Below are 6,354 nucleotides of genomic sequence, written 5' to 3' on the forward strand. Positions count from 1 at the left end.
GATAGGTCTCTAAGCACCTATTCAATCTTTCTATCTACCCGTCAGACTGTGGATGGTAAGCAGATGGTAAGCATAACTCGGTACCCAACTTTAAGAATAAGTCCTGCCAAAAAGCACTAGTAAAAACCTTGTCTCTATCTGAGACTATGCTAAGAGGTAGGCCATGTAGTTTGCAAACATGATTAAAGAACAACTGAGCTACATCTTGAGCTGTGTAATTGCTGGTAAGGGATATGAAATGTCCATATTTGGTGAATCTATCAATGACCGCCATAATGGTATCATGCCCCTTAGATTTGGGAAGCCCTTCTATAAAATCCATGGAGATATGCTGCCACGCTTGTTTAGGTATTAGTAAGGGTTGTAGTAGTCCCAGATATTTTCCTGATTCTGCTTTACTCTTTTTACAAGTGTCACAGGCCTACACCATTTGTTCCACATCTCTTTTCATTCCCGGCCAGTAAAAATACAGCTTCATTCTATGATAGGTACCACTGTTACCGAAATGACCACGAACTAGAGAATCATGCACGCATTCCATCAGCTTCCTTCTCAAATCAGTAGCATCCCCCACAAAAATTCTACCCTTGAACCTGATGATACCATGGTCATAAGTATAATCTGTAAGAGAGTCTCCATTAGTGGACAGATTTAGCAACAATTCCTTAGCTTTAGCATCTCTATTGTAGCTTTGAGTAACTTCCTGGAGCCATGCAGGCGTCACTACTGATATTGCATTCAATTCATTTTGCTCATTTTCAGCCCTTCTAGACAAGGCATCAGCAACAATAGTGTCCCTTCCTTTCTTGTATTGAATCTCATAATCCATTCCCATCAGTTTAGAGAGCCATTTTTGTTGTAAGGGAGTAGTGATTCTCTGGTCTAGCAGATACTTGAGACTTTCATGGTCAGTCTTAATTACAAAATGCGCTCCCATCAAGTAATGCCTCCACTTGGTCACTGCTACAATTAGGGATAGTAGCTCCTTCTCATATATTGACATGCCCAGATTTTTATTTGCTAGTACCTGACTCATATATGCTATTGGTCTTCCTTGTTGCATCAACACAGCTCCTAGAGCTTTTTGGCTGGCATCAGTCTCTAGGATGAAAGGTTTAGTAAAGTCCGGTAATGCTAATATAGGGGTAGAACTCATGGCCTGTTTCAACTGGTAGAAAGCATTCTCAGCTTCTGTACTCCACTCAAAGGAATCCTTTTCTAACAAATCAGTCAAAGGTTTAGCTATCAACCCATAGCTCTTAACAAACCTTCGATAATACCCGGTCAACCCAAGAAAACCTCTTAATGCTTTGACAGACTCAGGACGTGGCCAGGATACCATGCTCTGTACCTTTGCGGGATCAGTTACCACTCCGTCCTTGGTGACAATGTGTCCCAAGTACTCAACCTGTGGCTAACCAAAAGTGCATATGGAGAGTTTGGCATAAAGTTTATGATGTCTGAGAGTATCCAGAACTTGTTTAAGGTGAATAAGGTGGGTAGTCAAATCTGGGCTATATACTAAGATATCATCAAAGAAGACTAATACGAATTTTCTGAGAAAGGGGCTAAAAATTGAATTCATGAGTGCTTGAAAGGTTGCCGGGACATTAGTAAGCCCAAATGGCATAACGAGGAATTCATACAATCCAGTGTGAGCTCGAAAGGCTGTTTTAGGTATATGATTGGGATGCATTCTAATCTGGTGATAACCAGATCTGAGATCAATTTTGGAAAATATTTTGGAACCATCAAGCTCATACAAGAGATCATCAATGATAGGGATAGGAAATTTGTCCTTAATGGTGATTTCATTTAGCTGTCTATAATCAATACAAAACCTCCAGGTTTCATCTTTTTTTCTAACTAGCAGGACAGGTGAAGCGAAAGGTCTATGACTAGGCTGAATAATGCCATTAACTAGAATTTCTTGAACTTGTTTCTCAATTTCATTCTTCTGAATGTGGGGATATCTATAAGGAATCAACTTGAAAGGTTTAGAATCTGGTTTAAGGGGTATCTTGTGATCTAATTGTCTAATAGGGGGTGAGGTGGAGGGTTCTCCAAACACATCAGTACAATAAGCTAGGAGTGCACTTATGGAGTCATCAGTGTGAGACGTTACCTTAGGAGTGTTAATGAAATGGGGGTTTATCCAAGGACACAGAAACAGGAGCTGAGTAGCAGAAGCAAAGAAGGCGTGAAGGTCAGCAGAGGAAGGCGTGATCACTGGGCCAGAAGGTAATCGAAGGCGTGATCAGAGAATCACGCCTTTCCTGGGATTCAGCTACTCCAACAGAAATTCAAAACGCGCGGCAACTAGCAGATGCTTTGGACACGTGTCTTATGCTTATTAGTTTAGCTAGTATTCTGTTAGGGTCTGATAACAATAAAAAGCAGGCTTGTCTGCTCTATTCTGGTAGCTTTTAGAAATTATTCTCTCAGATTCGTCTGAATTAACTTGAGGATCAATCCTCATTTTTCCCTCCCAAACTTTCCTTCAATCTTCCCCCTTCTTAGCTAAATCCATTATTTCTGTTCTTGTAATTTGTTTTCCAGATTCAATTAATGAAAGTTGGAGTTCAATTCGTTCACTTTTATTGATTCATTGTCAATTGATTTCTTAGTTTGAGCTTGTTCCCTTCTGATTACTGCAAAGCCCTGGCTTCTCTGGTTTCTGTACCATAACAGTGGTATCAGAGCTAGCTACGAGCCATTGGGAAATGGCCAAAAATCAGGATGAGTTAAGAAAGGAAGTGACAGAATTGGGAAGTGTAGTAAGAACTTTGCTTAACAGAGTGATGGAATAGAACAGGCTGAAGGATCATGGAGCAAGGCAGGAGAAACTGAGAAGGCTTCAACAAGTTGGTGGATCAGAAGTATGAAAGGTCATGATGAAGCAGATGCCAATACTAGCAAAGCTAAATGACAAAGAGAAGGATCTGGCAGATGGTAGCTCAGTGCCAGAAACCGGGCCCCAGGAAGGTAGCAGGAAGAGAGAGGGACAGAAAGAGAACCAGGATAGACCTGAAATCAGAGAGAACCGAATACTTTCCAGGTTACCTAAGGTAGATCTGCCAGCATTCAATGGGGAGAACCCAAGGGAGTGGATCAGGAAAGCCAACAAATATTTTAAGATCAATGGAGTGGTGGAGGAGATGAAATCTGAAGTTGCAGAGCTCTACCTCAGAGATAAAGCAGATATATGGTTCCATGGAGTGTTTGGTGGCAGAGATGCTGTTCCATGGGAGGAGTTCTGCAATGCACTATGCGAAAGATTTGGTGATGGCTCTCCTGAGGAAGCTATAGAGGAATTCAATAAGCTGATGCAAACAGGATCAATAGCTGACTACCTGGAGCAATTTGAAATGCTCAAAGCCTTGGTAATGCCTTCCCTTCCTCATTTACAAGATTGCTATTATAAAACCTGTTTCCTCAGTGGATTGAAAGAAGAGATAGTAAATATGGTAAAAATGGCCAAGCCTAAGTCACTAGCAGATGCCATAGAGGCTGCCAAATTGCAGGAAAGGAACCTGAGAGCCTTACAGAAGATCCATAAGACCACCTCTTTCAGTCCCAACTACCAGAAACCTTTACTCAAACCCACAAACTATACCAGACCTCCTGACAAACCTCCCAACTATCCTAAAATTCCTGACAGAACATTCCCTAAAACACACAACAACTACACCAATCCTCAGAACCAGTTCAAAAGACTCACCCCAGCAGAACTCAACCTTAGGAGGGAGAAGGGGCTATGTTTCAAATGTGCTGAACCTTATACCATAGGACATGTGTGTAGGCAGTCTCATTTAAACTTGTTGATAATGGAAGAAGAGGAGAGGGGGACCACTGAAATAGAGGGGGAAAAACAGGATGAGACTGAGGTGTTCTGTGATTGCATTGGAGGGGAATTAGAAAATGAACGCATGGAAGTGTCCATCCATGCCTTGGCAGGGGGAAATGAACATAAGACTATCAGGATCAAGGGGATACTTAAGGGAAAAACCATTGTTGCATTGGTAGACAGTGGCAGTACACACTGTTTTATTGATGAACAGATGGCAAAAAATTTGAAATTGGGGACAGAAGGGGGAACTCTTTCAGTAAAGGTGGCGAATGGAGAAAAACTGCAATCAAGAAACATTACAAAGCCAGTAACATGGAAAATGCAGGGGTATGAGTTCCAACATCAGTTCAACACACTAAGGTTAGGGGGGTGTGACATGATTCTAGGAGTTGACTGGTTGGCAAGGTACAGCCCCATGGAATTTGATTTCAGAAGTTTGAGTATGAAGTTCAAGAAGGAGAGGCAACAGATAGAGCTGAAAGGGGAGGACAGTGTAGTACAATTGAAACTGATAAGAGGGAGTAGGCTGTACAAGTGGACTAGGAAGCAGTCGTATGGAATCTTGGCTCAGGTAAGTACAGTGGTGGATAAGAAACCAGACCAGGAGCCAATCCCACCAGAAGTAGAGAAGCTGTTGCAGGAATTCAGGGATGTATTCCAAGAACCACAGGGATTACCTCCTGAGAGGAGTCAGGATCATCATATCACTCTTAAGGAAGGGGCAAAACCATTCCAAATAAGGCCCTACAGGTGCCCCTACATCCAGAAAACTGAGATTGAGAAACTAGTGCAGGAAATGCTCCAAACTGGAATCATTCAGCTGAGCAGCAGCCCCTTTGCTTCTCCTGTACTTCTGGTCAAGAAGAAGGATGGCTCATGGAGGTTTTGTGTGGACTATAGGCAGCTCAATGATCTAACAGTCAAGAACAAGTTCCCTATGCCCCTTATTGATGAGTTATTGGATGAACTACATGGATCCAAATACTTCACCAAAATTGATCTCAGAGCTGGATACTTCCAGATAAGGGTAAGAGAAGAGGACATATACAAGACAGCCTTCAGGACACACCAGGGGCTATACGAATTCAAGGTCATGCCATTTGGGCTGACCAATGCCCCTGCAACCTTTCAAGGTTTGATGAACCAGGTTTTTCAGAAGCAACTCAGGAAACATGTTTTAGTATTTTTTGATGATATTCTGATTTACAGTCCTACTCTAAAGGAGCATGAGCAGCATGTCACTGAAGTCCTGGAGATTCTGAGGCAACACCAGCTCTATGCAAAAGAGAGTAAGTGCTCTTTTGCTCAACAACAGGTGGAGTACTTAGGCCACATCATTTCAGCAGAGGGAGTAAGGGCTGACCCCCAGAAGATTGACAGCATGCTGCAGTGGCAAAAACCAGTGAACACCAAACAGCTGAAGGGATTCCTTGGGCTGACAGGATACTACAGGAAATTTGTCAAAGGGTATGGAGCTATTGCAAAGCCCTTAACCACTCTCCTCAAGAAAGATGGCTTTAACTGGCAGGAGGAAGCTGAGGATGCTTTTCAGAAGCTGAAATTGGCTATGTGCAACACCCCTGTGCTGGCCCTCCCAGACTTCTCCCAACCTTTTGTGGTAGAAACAGATGCTTGTTATGGGGGAATAGGGGCAGTTTTGATGCAGAACAGGAGACCCATAGCTTACCTCAGCCAGAGCTTGGGACAGAAGAACTTGGGAATATCAATCTATGAGAAGGAGTTGCTTGCCTTGGTCACAGCAGTCACTAAGTGGAGACACTACTTGGAAGGACATCACTTCATCATCAACACTGACCATCAAAGCTTGAAATACCTGCTGGAGCAGAGGATCACCACCCCCCTCCAACAGAAGTGGCTGACTAAACTGATGGGATTAAGTTATGAGATCTGCTACAAAAAGGGGAAGGAGAATGTAGTGGCAGATGCACTTTCCAGGAGAGGGAGAAATGAAGCTGAATGTGCAGTGACCTCCACAGTCACTCCAGAATGGGTGAAGGAGGTAGTAGGAAGCTATATGGGAGATGACTGGGCACAGGATATCATCAGGGGTCTTCTCACCTGCCCAGGACTGAGCTCAGACTACAATTATCAAAATGGAATTCTGAGGTATAAGGGGAGGATTGTAGTGGGTCAGGGGGGAGACATAAGGAAGAAACTCATCTCGACCCTTCATGACTCTCAGCTAGGAGGACATTCAGGCGTACAGGCCAGTTGGATGAGGGCTAAGCAGCTGTTTCACTGGCCAGGTATGTTCCATGAGATCAAAACAACTATACTGCAATGTGATACTTGCAGGAGGTGCAAAGATGAACGTGTGGCCTATCCAGGCCTTCTCCAACCTCTTCCTATCCCACAACACTCCTGGAGTCACATCACCATGGATTTCATTGAAGGGCTACCTAAATCAGAGGGGAAAGATACCATCATGGTGGTGGTGGACAGGTTTACTAAGTATGCACATTTCCTGAAACTATCCCACCCTT

The sequence above is a fragment of the Coffea eugenioides genome, chromosome 9 (genome assembly GCF_003713205.1).
Source record: "Coffea eugenioides isolate CCC68of chromosome 9, Ceug_1.0, whole genome shotgun sequence".
Classification (NCBI taxonomy): Eukaryota; Viridiplantae; Streptophyta; class Magnoliopsida; order Gentianales; family Rubiaceae; genus Coffea; species Coffea eugenioides.